General features: G+C 47.8%; 1 pseudogene; it reads left to right on the top strand.

Annotated features, from left to right (window-relative positions):
- The first annotated feature begins 3,937 nt into the window (after window positions 1-3,937).
- On the top strand, window positions 3,938-16,517 carry LOC106562761 (leucine-rich repeat-containing protein 28-like; annotated as a pseudogene).
- Window positions 16,518-20,279: the final 3,762 nt, after the last annotated feature.

Genomic DNA, 20,279 nt, shown 5'->3' with positions numbered 1-20,279 from the left:
ACCAAGACAAAGGAGATGATTGTGGACTACAGGAAAAGGAGCACCAAGCACGCTCCTATTCTCATCGACGGGGCTGTAGTGGAGCAGGTTGAGAGCTTCAAGTTCCTTGGTGTCCACATCATCAGTAAACTATCATGGTCCAAACACACTAAGACCGTCGTGAAGAGGGCACAACAACACCTTTTCTCCCTCAGGAGACTGAAAAGATTTGGTATGGTTCCCCAGATCCTCAATAACTTCTACAGCTGCACCATCGAGAGCATCCTGACCGGTTGCATCACTGCCTGGTATAGCAACTGCTTGGCATCCAATCGTATGGCACTACAGAGGGTAGTGTGTATGGCCCAGTACATCACTGGGTCAAAGCTTCCTGCCATCCAGGACCTACAGTGCCTTCGGAAAGTATTCAGACCACTTGACTTTTTCCACATTTTGTTCAGTTACAGCCTTATTCTAAAATTGATTAAATTAAACACTGTCCTCATCAATCTACACACAACACACCATAATGACAAAACTGTTTTTTAGAAATGTTTGCTAATTTATTAAAAAAAGAAATACCTTATTTAAGTATTCATACCCTTTGCTATGAGACTCTAAATTGAGCTCAGGTGCATCCTGTTTCCATTGATCATCTTTCAGATGTTTCTACAACTTGATTGGAGTCCACCTGTGGTACATTCAATTGATTGGACATGATGTGGAAGGCATACACCTGTCTATATAAGGTCCCACAGTTGACAGTGAATTGTAGAGCAAAAACCAAGCCATAAGGTCAAAGGAATTGTCCATGGAGCTCCAAGACAGGATTGTGTCGAGGCACAGATCTTGGGAAGGGTACCAAAACAATTGGCATTGAAGGTCCCCAAGAAATCAGTGGCCTCCATCATTCTTAAATGGAAGAAGTTGAAACCACCAAGACTCTTCCTAGAGCTGGCCGCCCCGGCCAAACTGAGTATGGGGAGAAGGGCCTTGGTCAGGGAGGTGACCAAGAACCCAATGGTCACTCTGACAGAGCTCTAGTTCCTCTGTGGAGATGGGAGAACCTTCCAGAAGGACAACCATCTCTGCAGCACTCCACCAATCAGGCCTTTATGGTAGAGTGGCTAGACGGAAGCCACTCCTCAGTAAAAGGCATATGGCTTTCATCAAGCTGCCCACTCAACAAAAAGCTTAAAAACGGTAACCAGTGCCTGCAGCCTGGTTCAGGTTAGCCACCCTTTGCCTTGATGACATCTTTGCACACTCTTGGCATTCTCTCAACCAGCTTCACCTGTAATGCATTTCCAACAGTCTTGAAGGCGTTCCCACATATGCTGAGCACTTGTTGGCTGCTTTTCCTTCGCTATGCGGTCCGACTCTTCCCAAACTATCTCAATTGGTTGAGGTCGGGGGATTATGGAGGCCAGGTCATCTGATGCAGCACTCCATCACTCTCCTTCTTGGTCATATAGCCCTTACACATCCTGGAGGTGTGTTAGGTCATTGTCCTGTTGAAAAACAAAGAATAGTCCCACTAAGCCCAAACCAGATGGGATGGCGTATCACTGCAGAATGCTGTGGTAGCCATGCTGGTTATGTGTGCCTTGAATTGTAAATAAATCGCAGACAGTCTCACCAGCAAAGCACCATCACACCTCCACCTCCATGCTTCACGGTGGGAACCACACATGCGGAGATCATCCGTTCACCCACACCGCGTCTCACAAAGACACGGCGGTTGGAACCAAAAATCTCCAATTTGGACTCCAGACCAAAGGACAAATTTCTACCAGTCTAATGTCTATTGGTTGTGTTTCTTGGCCCAAGCAAGTCTCTTCTTCTTATTGAGGTCCTTTTAGTAGTGGTTTCTTTTCAGCAATTTGACCATGAAGGCCTGATTCACACAGTCTCCTCTGAACAGTTGAGATGTCTGTTACTTTAACTCTGAAGCATTTATTTGGGCTGCAATTTCTGAGGCTAGTAACTCTAATGAACTTATCCTCTGCAGCAGCGGTAACTCTAGGTCTTCCTTTCCTGTGGCGGTCCTCATGAGAGCCAGTTTCATCTTCGCTCTTGATGGTTTTTGCAACTGCACTTTCAAAGTTCTTGAAATGTTCCGTATTGACTGACCTTCATGTCTTAAAGTAATGATGGACTGTCGTTTCTCTTTGCTTATTTGAGCTGTTGGTCTTTTACCAAATAGGGCCATTTTCTGTATACCCCCCTACCTTGTCACAACACAGCTGATTGGCTCAAACACATTAAGAAGGAAAGAAATTCAAAAAAAAAAACTTAAGAAGGCACAGCTGTTAATTTAAATGCATTCCAGGTGACTACCTTATGAAGCTGGTTGAGAGAATGCCAAGAGTGTGCAAAGCTGTCATCCAGGCAAAGGTTGGCTATTTTAAAGAAACAAAAATATAAAATACTTTTTGATTTGTTTCAACTTATTTTACTACATGATTCCATATGTGTTATTTCATAGTTTTTATGTCTTCACTATTATTCTACAATTTAGAAAATAGTTTAAAAAAATGATGAAACTTGAATTGAAGAGGTGTTTTAAAACTTTTGACCGGTAGTGTATATTGTAAGCAAAAGGATGTTTGTTCCCCAATGCTGGAAGGGGGGGCCAGAGTGAAAAAGTTTGGTAACCCTTGCTGTACCTGATCTGCTTAATTCAGTATGCCACTGGTATACATGTTCTGAGACGATCCAGACATTGTCTCAAAGATACTGATGTCTGGTGCAGTCGGTTCTGGAGGAAGAGCAACATCCGGGTCGCTAAAGCTAGAATCGTTACGGATGCCTAAAAAAAAACTACAACAACCGACCAACAAGTCACATCCGGGCACCAGTCAATGACGTCGCCGTCAACTTTTTTTCCCGTCTTGTCGATAAAAGATCAATATGTTTCCATAGGGACGGGGTGAGGCTTTACACTGCTTCTGCAAGGATAAGGTAAAAGAAGTAGCTAAGATAACAGTTCACTGGAGAGATGAGCTCTCCAAGAAGCTAGCTACTGTTTTTGAAACGTTTTAATTGTTCATACATGGCTAGCTAGCTACTTACATAAGTTAACTGTTTGTTTTGTACATTGCTAAGGAAGACCCAAGTGCTCACAGCTAACGTTAGCTTGCTCTGCATGACATATAGCAACGTTAACGTTATGCCAACGTTAGCTCGCAAGGTACAGTAGGACTGAAGATACCGCTGGTAGAACTAGCTAACGTTACTAGCTAGCTAGATAGTTAGCATCTTTCCTACGGTATGTATTGGACACTCAACCAAGCTGTATGTCTGATTTATGAATAAAACATAATGTTTTACTGTATCTAACTATTGCACATGGGAACATCTCTGTGTTGTTTTCCTGTCTAAGGTGTAGCCGTGGTTTAGATAGAAGAGATCAGGAAAGGAACAAGAAGAGATCAGGAAAGGAACAAGAAGAGATCAGGAAAGGAACAAGAAGAGATCAGGAAAGGAACAAGAAGAGATCAGGAAAGGAACAAGAAGAGATCAGGAAAGGAACAAGAAGAGATCAGGAAAGGAACAAGAAGAGATCAGGAAAGGAACAAGAAGAGATCAGGAAAGGAACAAGAAGAGATCAGGAAAGGAACAAGAAGAGATCAGGAAAGGAACAAGAAGAGATCAGGAAAGGAACAAGAAGAGATCAGGAAAGGAACAAGAAGAGATCAGGAAAGGAACAAGAAGAGATCAGGAAAGGAACAAGAAGAGATCAGGAAAGGAACAAGAAGAGATCAGGAAAGGAACAAGAAGAGATCAGGGAAAGGAACAAGAAGAGATCAGGGAAAGGAACAAGAAGAGATCAGGGAAAGGAACAAGAAGAGATCAAGGAAAGGAACAAGAAGAGATCAGGGAAAGGAACAAGAAGAGATCAGGAAAGGAACAAGAAGAGATCAGGAAAGGAACAAGAAGAGATCAGGAAAGGAACAAGAAGAGATCAGGGAAAGGAACAAGAAGAGATCAGGGAAAGGAACAAGAAGAGATCAGGGAAAGGAACAAGAAGAGATCAGGGAAAGGAACAAGAAGAGATCAGGGAAAGGAACAAGAAGAGATCAGGGAAAGGAACAAGAAGAGATCAGGGAAAGGAACAAGAAGAGATCAGGGAAAGGAACAAGAAGAGATCAGGGAAAGGAACAAGAAGAGATCAGGGAAAGGAACAAGAAGAGATCAGGGAAAGGAACAAGAAGAGATCAGGGAAAGGAACAAGAAGAGATCAGGGAAAGGAACAAGAAGAGATCAGGGAAAGGAACAAGAAGAGATCAGGGAAAGGAACAAGAAGAGATCAGGGAAAGGAACAAGAAGAGATCAGGAAAGGAACAAGAAGAGACCAGGAGAGGAACAGGAAGAGACCAGGAAAGGAACAGGAAGAGACCAGGAAGTGATGGTGCTTCCTTGTTGCCATGGTGTCTGAGCTGCAGGAAGCGATCTGCATGGCGAAACAGGAGCGTCACAAGAACCTGTTCCTCAACTACAGGAACCTGAACAACTTCCCCGTGGAGATGATGAAGGACTACAGTTCCTACAGAGACTTTATATGAAGAGGAACTCTCTCACCACGCTGGTACGGACTGGTGGGCTGTTACCTAACACCTTGGACCAGAGCTAGGTGTCTGTCCGGCATAGTTTAGATCCAGTATTTATGTGTGGTTAGCTCTCATTCTGTAGCCTGGCTCTTATTAATGTAGTCAGTCTTAGTAATGCAGGCAGGTCATTTATATCTGTGGCGTGACAATGAACGAACAAAGAGATGAGTTTGCTGATTTTACAAATCAGTTGCATTGTGGTCTGTGTTCTAAAAACATGCTTTCTCTCCTTTCTGCAGCCGGATAATCTAGCACAGAAACTCCCCAACTTAATAGAGCTGTAAGTATAGAAGCTCCCCTACTTAATAGAGCTGTAAGTGTAGAAGCTCCCCTACTTAATAGAGCTGTAAGTATAGAAGCTCCCCTACTTAATAGAGCTGTAAGTGTAGAAGCTCCCCTACTTAATAGAGCTGTAAGTATAGAAGATCCCCTACTTAATAGAGCTGTAAGTGTAGAAGCTCCCCTACTTAATAGAGTTGTAAGTATAGAAGATCCCCTACTTAATAGAGCTGTAAGTGTAGAAGATCCCCTACTTAATAGAGCTCTAAGTATAGAAGATCCCCTACTTAATACAGCGCCAAGTATAGAAGCTCCCCTACTTAATACAGCGCCAAGTATAGAAGCTCCCCAACTTAATAGAGCTGTAAGTATAGAAGCTCCCCTACTTAAAACCTGTTAGGGCTAGGGGGCAGCATTGACACGGCTGGATAAAAAACATACCCGATTTAATCTGGTTACCACTCCTACTCAGTAACTAGAATATGCATATACTTATTACATATGGATAGAAAACACCCTAAATTTTCTAAAACTGTTTGAATGGTGTCTGTGAGTATAACAGAACTCAAATGGCAGGTCAAAACCTGAGAGATTCCTTTACAGGAAGTGGCCTGTCTGACCATTTCTGGAACTTCTTTGCCATCTCTATCATTTACTAAGGATCTCTGCTCTAACGTGACACTTCCCACGTCTTCCATAGGCTTTCATAGCCCGGGAAAAAACAGAATGTCGTCATTCCAGCCCCAGGCTGAAACACATTATCGCCTTTCTCAAGTGGCCCATCAAGAGACACTAGCTAATGCGCGTGACCCCGACCGCCCCCGCCTTTGGGATTTTTTCCTCTGTTTGCCGAAAAAGGAGATTCCCTGTCGGAATATTATCGCTTTTCTACGAGAAAAATGACGTAAAAATTGATTTTAAACAGCGGTTGACATGCTTCGACGTACGGCAATGGAATACTTTGAATTTTATTGTCAGGAATTGCGCCAAGCGCGACACTTCTTTACTATTTCGGATAGTGTCTGGAACGCATCGAACAAAACGCCGCTATTCGGATATAACGATGGATTATTTTGGACCAAACCAACATTTGTTATTGAAGTAGCTGTCCTGGGTGTGCATTCTGACGAAGACAACAAAAGGTAATGACATTTTTATAATAGTAAATATGATTATGGTGAGTGCTAAACTTGCCGGGTGTCTAAATAGCGAGCCGTGATGCCTGGGCTATGTACTTAGAATATTGCAAAATGTGCTTTCACCAAAAAGCTATTTTAAAATCGGACATATCGAGTGCATAGAGGAGGTCTGTATCTATAATTCTTAAAATAATTGTTATGCTTTTTGTGAACGTTTATCGTGAGTAATTTAGTAAAATGTTAGCGAATTCCCCGGAAGTTTGCGGGGGTATGCTAGTTCTGAACGTCACATGCTAATGTAAAAAGCTGGTTTTTGATATAAATATGAACTTGATTGAACAAAACATGCATGTATTGTATAACATAATGTCCTAGGGTTGTCATCTGATGAAGATCATCAAAGGTGAGTGCTGCATTTAGCTGTCTTCTGGGTTTTGGTGACATTATATGCTGGCTTGAAAAATGGGTGTCTGATTATTTCTGGCTTGGTACTCTGCTGACATAATCTAATGTTTTGCTTTCGTTGTAAAGCCTTTTTGAAATCGGACAGTGTGGTTAGATTAACGAGAGTCTTATCTTTAAATGGCTGTAAAATAGTCATATGTTTGAGAAATTGAAGTAATAGGATTTTTAAGATTTTGAAAATCGCGCCACAGGCTGCAAGTGGCTGTTACGTAGGTGGGACGAATTCGTCCCGCCGGTCCCATAGAGGTTATAGAGCTGTAAGTATAGCAGCTCCCCAACTTAATAGAGCTGTAAGTATAGAAGCTCCCCTACTTAATAGAGCTGTAAGTGTAGAAAAGCATATTTTCTTACTGTAGGAAAGACATCGGGGCAGGAATGCATAGGAACTGTTGGACCAGCCGTTTTTCTGCGTCCACTAGATGGCAATACAGTTCCAGATGCATTATATTTTGGGAAAGTAATTAACCGCTGTGGTCTTAAACATGTTTGGTACTTTTTACTTGTCAATCTTTAAAGTGTCATTGTTCTTTGTCTCTTCAAGGTATCTGCATTCCAACAATATAACCTGTGTTCCTGAAGGTGATTTCTCAACGATACTCAGTCATTTAGAAGAGGCTGGTACTGTTATACTGAGTTACTTACATTCAACACCTTGTCGGTACCACACAGAGCCATGACTAGATGGAACTCTATTCCACAGCACACAGAGCCATGACTAGATGGAACTCTATTCCACAGAGCCATGACTAGATGGAACTCTATTCCACAGAGCCATGACTAGATGGAGCTCTATTCCACAGAGCCATGACTAGATGGAACTCTATTCCACAGCACACAGAGCCATGACTAGATGGAACTCTATTCCACAGCACACAGAGCCATGACCAGATGGAACTCTATTCCACAGCACACAGACCCGTGACTAGAGGGAACTCTATTCCACAGCAGGTAACTGATGCAGCAGTAGAATCAGATTTAAAGAGATACACCTTATGGAACAGCGAGGACTGTGAAGTAACACAAACATAAGCACAGACACATGCATACATACACACAATAACCTATGCACTATACACACATACACATGGATTTTGTATTATAGATATGTGGTAGTAGAGTAGTGGTCTGAGGGAACACACTTAATGTGTTGTGAAATGTAATGTTTAAAATAAATAATAAACTGCCTTAATGTTGCTGGACCCCAGGAAGAGTAGCTGCTGCCTTGGCAGGAACTAATGGGGATCCATAATAAACCCCAGGAAGAGTAGCTGCTGCCTTTACAGGAACTAATGGGGATCCATAATAAACCCCAGGAAGAGTAGCTGCTGCTTTGGCAGGAACTAATGGGGATCCATAATAAATCCCAGGAAGAATAGCTGCTGCCTTGGCAGGAACTAATGGGGATCCATAATAAACCCCAGGAAGAGTAGCTGTTGCCTTGACAGGAAGTAATGGGGATCCATATTAAATACTAATACAGGTATCCCAATCTGTGTTGTCATTTGAAGGTTTACCCAGTAAACAAACAGTTGTATTGAAGCCAAATATCTGACTATAATGTTTTCTGATAGCTGGTTACCATTGAGCAGGTTCTAACTTAAGTATGGTAGTGTAAACATCACCTTTAAGATGTCTGTCCTGTCCTCAGCTATAGGTAACCTGTCCTGTCCTCAGCTATAGGTAACCTGTCCTGTCCTCAGCTATAGGTAACCTGTCCTCAGCTGTAGGTAACCTGTCTTCAGCTATAGGTAACCTGTCCAGGCTGCAGTCTTTAGACCTGAGTGACAACGCTCTGCAAGTCATCTGTCCAGAGATCGGCAGGCTGAGGTCCCTACGACACCTGAGACTGGCCAACAACCAGCTGAAATACCTGCCTCCAGGTAAGACTGGCCAACAACCAGCTGAAATACCTGCCTCCAGGTAAGACTGGCCAACAACCAGCTGAAATACCTGCCTCCAGGTAAGACTGGCCAACAACCAGCTGAAATACCTGCCTCCAGGTAAGACTGGCCCACAACCAGCTGAAATACCTGCCTCCAGGTGAGACTGGCCGACAACCAGCTGAAATACCTGCCTCCAGGTGAGACTGGCCGACAACCAGCTGAAATACCTGCCTCCAGGTGAGACTGGCCGACAACCAGCTGAAATACCTGCTTCCAGGTGAGACTGACCCACAACCAGCTGAAATACCTGCCTCCAGGTAAGACAGGCCCACAACCAGCTGAAATACCTGCCCTCCAGGTAAGACTGGCCAACAACCAGCTGAAATACCTGCCTCCAGGTAAGACTGGCCAACAATCAGCTGAAATACCTGCCTCCAGGTAAGACTGGCCAACAATCAGCTGAAATACCGGCCCTCCAGGTGAGACTGGCCAACAACCAGCTGAAATACCTGCCTCCAGGTGAGACTGGCCCACAACCAGCTGAAATACCTGCCTCCAGGTGAGACTGGCCCACAACCAGCTGAAATACCTGCCTCCAGGTGAGACTGCCCCACAACCAGCTGAAATACCTGCCTCCAGGTGAGACTGGCCCACAACCAGCTGAAATACCTGCCTCCAGGTGAGACTGGCCCACAACCAGCTGAAATACCTGCCTCCAGGTGAGACTGGCCAACAACCAGCTGAAATACCTGCCTGTGTGTCTCTCTCTCTCTCTTCTCTCACACACAGAGATTGGAGCCCTGTGTGACCTAGAGACCCTGGATGTCAGTAGAAATGTGTTGGTGTGTCTCCCAGAGCGGCTGCACCAGTGTCTGTCTCTCCAGTGTCTCACTGCTGACAGGAACAACCTGACCAGCTTCCCCAGACAGCTCTGCCAGCTCCACAGCCTCAACGAGCTCAGTATGGCTGCTAACCAACTCACCTCTCTACCCCTAGGTTAGTATGGGGTCAGAGGTCACCACAGCCTCAACCAGCTCAGTATGGCTGCTAACCAACTCACCTCTCTACCCCTAGATTAGTATGGGGTCAGAGGTCACCACAGCCAGCCAGGGAGGTATGGGCAGCCAGCCAGGGAGGTATGGGCGGCCAGCCAGCCAGCCAGGGAGGTATGGGCGGCCAGCCAGGGAGGTATGGGCGGCCAGCCAGGGAGGTATGGGCGGCCAGCCAGGGAGGTATGGGCGGCCAGCCAGGGAGGTATGGGCGGCCAGCCAGGGAGGTATGGGCGGCCAGCCAGCCAGGGAGGCTGTGTGTTTTACTGGGCCAGTGCTAGCTCAGGTGTAGGGGAGCGTGGCTCTCCCATGGGCCAACCATGTGCCACCGTAGTAGTTACACCAGCCAGGGAGGTATGGGCAGCCAGCCAGCCAGCCAGGGAGGTATGGGCGCTGTAGTAGTTAGACCAGTCAGGGATTACAGAGGCATCCATTGACTGTTGATAGATCAGCCTGTCTGATAGTGGTAGGTGTGCCTGTCTGATAGTGGTAGGTGTGCCTGTCTGATAGTGGTAGGTGTGCCTGTCTGATAGTGGTAGGTGTGCCTGTCTGATAGTGGTAGGTGTGCCTGTCTGATAGTGGTAGGTGTGCCTGTCTGATAGTGGTAGCTGTGCCTGTCTGATAGTGGTAGCTGTGCCTGTCTGATAGTGGTAGCTGTGCCTGTCTGATAGTGGTAGCTGTGCCTGTCTGATAGTGGTAGCTGTGCCTGTCTGATAGTGGTAGCTGTGCCTGTCTGATAGTGGTAGTTGTGCCTGTCTGATAGTGGTAGCTGTGCCTGTCTGATAGTGGTAGCTGTGCCTGTCTGATAGTGGTAGCTGTGCCTGTCTGATAGTGGTAGCTGTGCCTGTCTGATAGTGGTAGCTGTGCCTGTCTGATAGTGGTAGCTGTGCTTGTCTGATAGTGGTAGCTGTGCCTGTCCGATAGTGGTAGCTGTGCCTGTCCGATAGTGGTAGCTGTGCCTGTCCGATAGTGGTAGCTGTGCCTGTCCGATAGTGGTAGCTGTGCCTGTCCGATAGTGGTAGCTGTGCCTGTCCGATAGTGGTAGCTGTGCCTGTCCGATAGTGGTAGCTGTGCCTGTCTGATAGTGGTAGCTGTGCTTGTCTGATAGTGGTAGCTGTGCCTGTCTGATAGATGTAGCTGTGCCTGTCCGATAGATGTAGCTGTGCCTGTCCGATAGATGTAGCTGTGCCTGTCTGATAGATGTAGCTGTGCCTGTCTGATAGATGTAGCTGTGCCTGTCTGATTGTATTCTGGGTGTGCCTGTCTGATAATGGTAGATGAGCCTGTCTGATTGTATTCTGGGTGTGTGTTCCAGATTTGGGTCGTTCCAGAGAGCTGCAGTTTGTGTTTGTTGACAACAACGTCCACCTCAAAGGCCTTCCTTCATACCTGTACAACAAGGTGATTGGCTGCAGCGGGTAAGGACAGCCCCTAACCCTTCTATCTGTACACGGTGATTGGCTGCAGCGGATAAGGACAGCCCCTAACCCTTATATCTGTACACGGTGACTGGCTGCAGCGGATAAGGACAGCCCCTAACCCTTATATCTGTACTCGGTGATTGGCTGCAGCGGATAAGGACAGCCCCTTACATCTGTACACGGTGATTGGCTGCAGCGGATAAGGACACATCTCCGTCCCTTTCTTTAGCTTTGTTGTGGAGGAATATCATTTTTCCAGCATTTTGTGTCGGCATTTCATTCCTTACTGACCTTTTTCTTAATTGGATAAATCTATGTCTATGAATGTATTATAGCAGAATTTGGATTTGAGTCTCAGACATTGACGTCTGTCTGTCTGTCTGTCTGTCTGTCTGTCTGTCTGTCTGTCTGTCTGTCTGTCTGTCTGTCTGTCTGTCTGTCTGTCTGTCTGTCTGTGTCTCTTCCCCCCCCCCCCCAGGTGTGGTCTGTCAGGGCAGGTGTCTGACCGGGCGCCCCAGCCTCTGTCTCTGGGAGATGTGTCTGTCCATCTGTCTGCTGAGGTGAAGGCTATAGGCTCAGAGACGGAGCGAGTGGGCTCCCTGGAGGAGCTCGCCATGAGGGCCCTGCACAGCATGTACAGTGGACAGCCACTCAGAGGTGAGGAGACACACGGATACAGCTACACACACTAATCCTCTTGGGTCTTCTGATATTTCAGGACAGGAAGTGTCCTTTAACCTGTTAGGGCTAGGGGGCAGTATTGACACGGCTGGATAAAAAACATACCCGATTTAATCTGGTTACCACTCCTACCCAGTAACTAGAATATGCATATACTTATTACATATGGATAGAAAACACCCTAAATTTTCTAAAACTGTTTGAATGGTGTCTGTGAGTATAACAGAACTCAAATGGCAGGTCAAAACCTGAGAGATTCCTTTACAGGAAGTGGCCTGTCTGACCATTTCTTGAACTTCTTTTCCATCTCTATCATTTACTAAGGATCTCTGCTCTAACGTGACACTTCCCACGTCGTCCATAGGCGCTCAGAGCCCGGGAAAAAACAGAATGTCGTCATTCCAGCCCCAGGCTGAAACACATTATCGCCTTTCTCAAGTGGCCGATCAAGGGACACTGGGCTTATGCGCGTGACCCCGACCGCCCCGCCTTTGGGATTTTTTCCTCTGTTTGCCAAAAAGGAGATTCCCTGTCGGAATATTATCGCTTTTCTACGAGAAAAATGTCGTAAAAATTGATTTTAAACAGCGGTTGACATGCTTCGAAGTACGGTAATGGAATATTTAGAATTTTATTGTCACGAATTGCGCCATGCGCGCGACACTTCTTTACTATTTCGGATAGTGTCTGGAACGCATCGAACAAAACGCCGCTATTCGGATATAACGATGGATTATTTTGGACCAAACCAACATTTGTTATTGAAGTAGCAGTCCTGGGTGTGCATTCTGACGAAGACAACAAAAGGTAATCAAACTTTTATAATAGTAAATATGATTATGGTGAGTGCTAAACTTGCCGGGTGTCTAAATAGCGAGCCCGTGATGCCTGGGCTATGTACTTAGAATATTGCAAAATGTGCTTTCACCAAAAAGCTATTTTAAAATCGGACATATCGAGTGCATAGAGGAGGTCTGTATCTATAATTCTTAAAATAATTGTTATGCTTTTTGTGAACGTTTATCGTGAGTAATTTAGTAAAATGTTAGCGAATTCCCCGGAAGTTTGCGGGGGGTATGCTAGTTCTGAACGTCACATGCTAATGTAAAAAGCTGGTTTTTGATATAAATATGAACTTGATTGAACAAAACATGCATGTATTGTATAACATAATGTCCTAGGGTTGTCATCTGATGAAGATCATCAAAGGTGAGTGCTGCATTTAGCTGTCTTCTGGGTTTTGGTGACATTATATGCTGGCTTGAAAAATGGGTGTCTGATTATTTCTGGCTTGGTACTCTGCTGACATAATCTAATGTTTTGCTTTCGTTGTAAAGCCTTTTTGAAATCGGACAGTGTGGTTAGATTAACGAGAGTCTTGTCTTTAAATGGCTGTAAAATAGTCATATGTTTGAGAAATTGAAGTAATAGGATTTTTAAGGTTTTGAAAATCGCGCCACAGGCTGGCAGTGGCTGTTACGTAGGTGGGACGCAAGCGTCCCACCTAGCCCATAGAGGTTAATTCCTCGCACCGTAGAGACAGGAAGTGTCCTTTAATTCATCGCACCGTAGAGACAGGAAGTGTCCTTTAATTCATCGCACCGTAAAGACAGGAAGTGTCCTTTAATTCATCGCACCGTAGAGACAGGAAGTGTCCTTTAATTCATCGCACCGTAGAGACAGGAAGGGTCCTTTAATTCATCGCACCGTAGAGACAGGAAGGGTCCTTTAATTCATCGCACCGTAGAGACTGGAAGTGTCCTTTAATTCATCGCACCGTAGAGACTGGAAGTGTCCTTTAATTCATCGCACCGTAGAGACAGGAAGTGTCCTTTAATTCATCGCACCGTAGAGACAGGAAGTGTCCTTTAATTCATCGTACCGTAGAGACAGGAAGTGTCCTTTAATTCATCGCACCGTAAAGACAGGAAGTGTCCTTTAATTCATCGCACCGTAGAGACAGGAAGTGTCCTTTAATTCATCGCACCATAGAGATGCTGTACAGATGGGAGAATAATAATGGGGGTCTTAGCACCGGGCCTGGTGGAACGCCAAATTAAGCTATGGAACATTTGAGACGTTCTAATATGACATTGAGCAGATTCCATCCCGATGGGGATGAATATGAAGACAAGGAAGTGACATCAGCTCTGGGATAATATAGAATATTGTCTCTGCTCCAAATGGCTCCCTATTTCCTATATAGTGGACTGCTTTTTAGAGAATAGGGTGCCATTTGGGGGGGGGGGACACACAGTACTTTCACACACTGAAACGAGACATTGCACACTGAAACGAGACATCGCACACTGAAACGAGACATCGCACACAGAGAGCGTGATCACACCGTCATCCGGAACAGCTTGTGCTCTCATGCATGATTCAGTGTTGCCTCAAAGCGAGCAAAGAAGGCATTTAGTTAGTTTGGTAAAGCTTGCTTCACTGGGCAGCTCGTGGCTGGGTTTCCCTTTTGTTATCCGTGATAGTTTGCAAGCCCCACCACATCCAACAAGCATCAATGTCGGTGTAGTAGGATTCCATCTTAGTCCAGTATTGACACTTTGCCGGATTGATGGTTCGTCGGAGGGCATAGCGGGATTTCTTCTCAGTGTCCAGATTTGCGTCCCGCTCCTTAGCGTCAGCTCTAGCCTTTAGCTCAGTGAGGATGTTGCTTGTAATCCATGGCTTCTGGTTGTCCCCTCCGGCGCCATTCTTTCACACCACACTAACCCCCAGGCATCCCGCTGTGGTCTGTCACTAACCCCCAGGCGTCCCGCTGTGGTCTGTCACTAACCCCCAGGCGTCCCGCTGTGGTCTGTCACTAACCCCCAGGCGTCCGGCTGTGGTCTGTCACTAACCCCCAGGCGTCCCGCTGTGGTCTGTCACTAACCCCCAGGCGTCCCGCTGTGGTCTGTCACTAACCCCCAGGCGTCCCGCTGTGGTCTGTCTCTAACCCCCAGGCGTCCCGCTGTGGTCTGTCTCTAACCCCCAGGCGTCCCGCTGTGGTCTGTCTCTAACCCCCAGGCGTCCCGCTGTGGTCTGTCTCTAACCCCCAGGCGTCCCGCTGTGGTCTGTCTCTAACCCCCAGGCGTCCCGCTGTGGTCTGTCTCTAACCCCCAGGCGTCCCGCCGTGGTCTGTCTCTAACCCCCAGGCGTCCCGCTGTGGTCTGTCTCTAACCCCCAGGCGTCCCGCTGTGGTCTGTCTCTAACCCCCAGGCGTCCCGCTGGGGCCTGTCGCTAACCCCCAGGCGTCCTGCTGGGGCCTGTCGCTAACCCCCAGGCGGCCCGCTGGGGCCTGTCGCTAACCCCCAGGCGTCCCGCTGGGGCCTGTCGCTAACCCCCAGGCGTCCCGCTGGGGCCTGTCGCTAACCCCCAGGCGTCCCGCTGTGGCCAACCCCCAGGCGTCCCGCTGTGGCCTGTCGCTTACCCCCAGGCATCCTGCTACAGCTGTGGTTTGTCACTAACCTCCCCGGCGTCCTGCTGTGGTCTGTCTGACTACAACAATGCCACTGTCATTATTTTTTCTACTTTAAGGTTAAAGTTGAGTGACTGGATGGTCCAGCACCTTGAATGGTATGAGAAAGACACATGTCCAGAATGGAGGGACCCCTGGTCATAATGATGTGACCTTTACACCTCTCTCTGTCCCAGGGGGTTATAGAGAATGGAGTGACCCCCTTAAAGAACCTTAATGGAGAAATAGAGGAACATCAGTCAATATATTCCTTCTCTGTCTCTGTCTCTGTCTCACACAGCGGAGTCTGCTGCCACCCTTCCTGTTACCCAGAAGCCTTCTGGACCTGCTCCAATGCCCCCTGGGACATTGTCACCGCTGCAGTCAGTCCATGTTTACCATCATCTACCCCAAACTGTTCCCCCTCAGAGAGACCGCCCTGGCTGGGGTACACCGCAGGTAGCTAACCCTGATCCCCTAACACCCCCTGACCCCCCCCTAACCCCCCCTGATCCCCCAACCGCCCTAACACCCCCCTGACCCCCCCTAACCCCCCCTGATCCCCTAACCCCCCCCTGATACCCCAACCGCCCCTAACCCCCCTGATACCCCAACCGCCCCTACCCCCCCCTGATACCCCCCCTGATCCCCTAACCCCCCTGATCCCCTAACAACCTGATCCCCTAACACCCCCTCTGTCTCTGTCTCTCTCTCTCTCTCTCTGTCTCTCTCTCTGTCTGTCTCCCCCTCCAGAACCACAGTGAGTTTCGTGGCCTACTGCTGTTCCAGTCAGTGTGTTCAGACATTTGATCTACAGCAATGACATCATGGTGCCAGTCATCATCTCCTCCTATTCCTCTCCCCCTCAGTCATCATCTCCTCCTCTGGTCTCCTGGATGAATGAAGGATGCACTGTGGGAGTCCTCCAGTCCTGAACCTCTCAGGAGGACATGCATAACCTCTGGACTGGTGGACATGAAGTCCTGAACGTCTCAGGAGGACATGCATAGCCTCTGGTCTGGTGGACATGAAGTCCTGAACATCTCAGGAGGACATGCATAGCCTCTGGACTGGTGGACATGAAGAACTGAACATCTCAGGAGGACATGCATAGCCTCTGGACTGGTGGACATGAAGTCCTGAACATCTCAGGAGGCATTGCATAGCCTCTGCAGCCAGAGAGTCCAGCAGTCTGTAATGGACATGAATGGTCCAATTGAAAGAGGGACAATATTGGTATTAATGATCCAGATCTTGACATGTCATCATCTACTGTCCAATGACTAACATCTGTTAATACAGCATTATTCTACTGAGGGTTTGTTTCTGCTTTCAGTTTGTTCCAGCAAGAACTCAGACCCTGTTATTATGTTACTGGTCCAGCTGCTCTGTTCACCAGCCAACCATTCACCTGCCAGTATGAGACTGGGATAGGGGGCGGCAGACTCTGTCTTGGCTAGACGGACTGAGAGACTGGGATAGGGGGCGGCAGACTCTCTGTCTTGGCTAGACGGACTGAGAGACTGGGATAGGGGGCAGGAGACTCTCTGTCTTGGCTAGACGGACTGGGATAGGGGGCGGCAGACTCTCTGTCTTGGCTAGACGGACTGGGATAGGGGGCGGCAGACTCTCTGTCTTGGCTAGACGGACTGAGAGACTGGGATAGGGGGCGGCAGACTCTCTGTCTTGGCTAGACGGACTGGGAGACTGGGATAGGGGGCGGCAGACTCTCTGTCTTGGCTAGACGGACTGGGAGACTGGGATAGGGGGCGGCAGACTCTCTGTCTTGGCTAGACGGACTGGGAGACTGGGATAGGGGGCGGCAGACTCTCTGTCTTGGCTAGACGGACTGAGAGACTGGGATAGGGGGCGGCAGACTCTCTGTCTTGGCTAGACGGACTGGGAGACTGGGATAGGGGGCGGCAGACTCTCTGTCTTGGCTAGACGGACTGAGAGACTGGGATAGGGGGCGGCAGACTCTCTGTCTTGGCTAGACGGACTGAGAGACTGGGATAGGGGGCGGCAGACTCTCTGTCTTGGCTAGACGGACTGAGAGACTGGGATAGGGGGCGGCAGACTCTCTGTCTTGGCTAGACGGACTGAGAGACTGGGATAAGGGGCGGCAGACTCTCTGTCTTGGCTAGACGGACTGGGATAGGGGGCGGCAGACTCTCTGTCTTGGCTAGACGGACTGGGATAGGGGGCGGCAGACTCTCTGTCTTGGCTAGACGGACTGGGATAGGGGCGGCAGACTCTCTGTCTTGGCTAGACGGACTGAGAGACTGGGATAGGGGGCGGCAGACTCTCTGTCTTGGCTAGACGGACTGGGAGACTGGGATAGGGGGCGGCAGACTCTCTGTCTTGGCTAGACGGACTGGGAGACTGGGATAGGGGGCGGCAGACTCTCTGTCTTGGCTAGACGGACTGGGAGACTGGGATAGGGGGCGGCAGACTCTCTGTCTTGGCTAGACGGACTGAGAGACTGGGATAGGGGGCGGCAGACTCTCTGTCTTGGCTAGACGGACTGGGAGACTGGGATAGGGGGCGGCAGACTCTCTGTCTTGGCTAGACGGACTGAGAGACTGGGATAGGGGGCGGCAGACTCTCTGTCTTGGCTAGACGGACTGAGAGACTGGGATAGGGGCGGCAGACTCTCTGTCTTGGCTAGACGGACTGAGAGACTGGGATAGGGGGCGGCAGACTCTCTGTCTTGGCTAGACGGACTGAGAGACTGGGATAAGGGGCGGCAGACTCTCTGTCTTGGCTAGACGGACTGGGATAGGGGGCGGCAGACTCTCTGTCTTGGCTAGACGGACTGGGATAGGGGGCGGCAGACTCTCTGTCTTGGCTAGACGGACTGGGATAGGGGGGCGGCAGACTCTCTGTCTTGGCTAGACGGACTGAGAGACTGGGATGGGGGCGGCGGACTCTGTCTTGGCTAGACGGACTGAGAGACTGGGATAGGGGGCGGCGGACTCTCTGTCTTGGCTAGACGGACTGAGAGACTGGGATAGGGGCAGGAGACTCTCTGTCTTGGCTAGACGGACTGGGACAGGGGGCGGCAGACTCTCTGTCTTGGCTAGACGGACTGGGATAGGGGGCGGCAGACTCTCTGTCTTGGCTAGACGGACTGGGATAGGGGGCGGCAGACTCTCTGTCTTGGCTAGAAGGACTGAGAGACTGGGATAGGGGGCGGCGGACTCTCTGTCTTGGCTAGACGGACTGAGAGACTGGGATAGGGGGCAGCAGACTCTCTGTCTTGGCTAGACGGACTGAGAGACTGGGATAGGGGGCGGCAGACTCTCTGTCTTGGCTAGACGGACTGGGATAGGGGGCGGCAGACTGTCTTGGCTAGACGGACTGGGATAGGGGGCGGCATACTCTATGGCTGTGTCTGAAGTGGCACCCTATTCACTATATAGTGCACTACTTTAGACCAGAGTCCTATGGCACCCTATTCCCTATATAGTGCACTACTTTAGACCCTGGCTCAGAGGTAATAGGATGCCTTTTGTGAGACAGCCCATATTTACAACCTGACGATTGAAAAGCGGTTTTGTCGAGTGTCGAGACTCGGCCGGGGTTGTGTCGAGACTCGGCCGGGGTTGTGTCGAGACTCGGCCGGGGTTGTGTCGAGACTCGGCCGGGGTTGTGTCGAGACTCGGCCGGGGTTGTGTCGAGTGTCGGGACTCCACCATGAATGTCTGAATCTCACAACTCAAGAGGAATGGTGAACAAAATTATAATTTACCTAAACCCAAATGGCCCTCTTTTCCCCGTGGGCCCTGGTCTAAAGTAGTGCACTATGTAGGGAATAAGATGCATCTTGAGACTCAACCAGTATGTGACATTGGATTCTAAAACCAGCAGCCAGATGTCTAGATGAGGATTGTCTATTGCCACTTTATTAATTTGTCTCACTAATGTTTATTACATTGTTAGATAGTTAATATTATTATAACATGTGTAATGTAGCATTATAACATTGTTATAACTGTGAATATGATATACTATATTGTATAATTTATAATCAATTGCTTTTATTTTAATGTCTGACATTTTGGCAATAAACAATGTTTAACTGGATAGTTAAGTAGTAGGTCAGTGCAGAATCCTCGCGTTGCAAATGGAAGGTTCCAGTTTAGTTCAGAGGTAGAACGGTCACATCTCTATGACATTTACATTTTAGTAATTTAGCAGATGCTTTTATCCAGAGCGACTTACAGTAGTGAATGCATACATTTTTTTTCTCTGTACTGGTCCCCCGTGGGAATCGAACCCACAACCCTGGCGATGCAAACACCATGCTCTACCAACTGAGCCACACGGGACCACTGTGAATATGATTACTATATTGTATAATTTATAATCAAATACTTTTATTTTAATGTCTGATATTTTGTAATCTGTTTTTAGACCAGGGTTGGAAGGGTGTGATTAGAATTTAGACCAGGGTTTGAAGGACGTAATCTGTTTTTAGACCAGGGTTGGAAGGACGTAATCTGTTTTTAGACCAGGGTTGGAAGGACGTAATCTGTTTTTAGACCAGGGTTGGAAGGACGTAATCTGTTTTTAGACCAGGGTTGAAAGGACGTAATCTGTTTTTAGACCAGGGTTGGAAGGACGTAATCTGTTTTTAGACCAGGGTTGGAAGGACGTAATCTGTTTTTAGACCAGGGTTGGAAGGACGTAATCTGTTTTTAGACCAGGGTTGGAGGACGTAATCTGTTTTTAGACCAGGGTTGAAGGACGTAATCTGTTTTTAGACCAGGGTTGGAAGGACGTAATCTGTTTTTAGACCAGGGTTGGAAGGACGTAATCTGTTTTTAGACCAGGGTTGGGAGGGTTTAATCTGTTTTTAGACCAGGGTTGGGAGGGTTTAATCTGTTTTTAGACCAGGGTTGGGAGGGTTTAATCTGTTTTTAGACCAGGGTTGGAAGGGTTTAATCTGTTTTTAGACCAGGGTGAGATTTGGCATGGATATGTGGATTCTCTCTGCTACATCAGAACAGGAGACTCGACCTCACAGTAACAACATGCCATATACCCATGTTATATTAGACTGTCCTCTTGTAGCCTTGTATGTGGGGATATACTGTACTTCACCAGTCTTTCTCTTTCGGTTATGTGGACTGGGAATATCCCTTTAAAGTAGCAATCAGCAGTTGAAGCAATAAGCGATCTCCCCACCACTGTTTCGGTAAGAACGGGATGGGGCTGGTGAAATATCACCCCACTCTAATTCATGGACAGAGCATGACCGTCCATGATATCAAAATGATCCTTTCAGCCATGTTATGAGTGTTGGTTTACATT

The sequence above is a fragment of the Salmo salar genome, chromosome ssa11 (genome assembly GCF_905237065.1).
Source record: "Salmo salar chromosome ssa11, Ssal_v3.1, whole genome shotgun sequence".
Classification (NCBI taxonomy): domain Eukaryota; kingdom Metazoa; phylum Chordata; class Actinopteri; order Salmoniformes; family Salmonidae; genus Salmo; species Salmo salar.
This window is presented reverse-complemented; position numbering and strand designations above follow the sequence as displayed.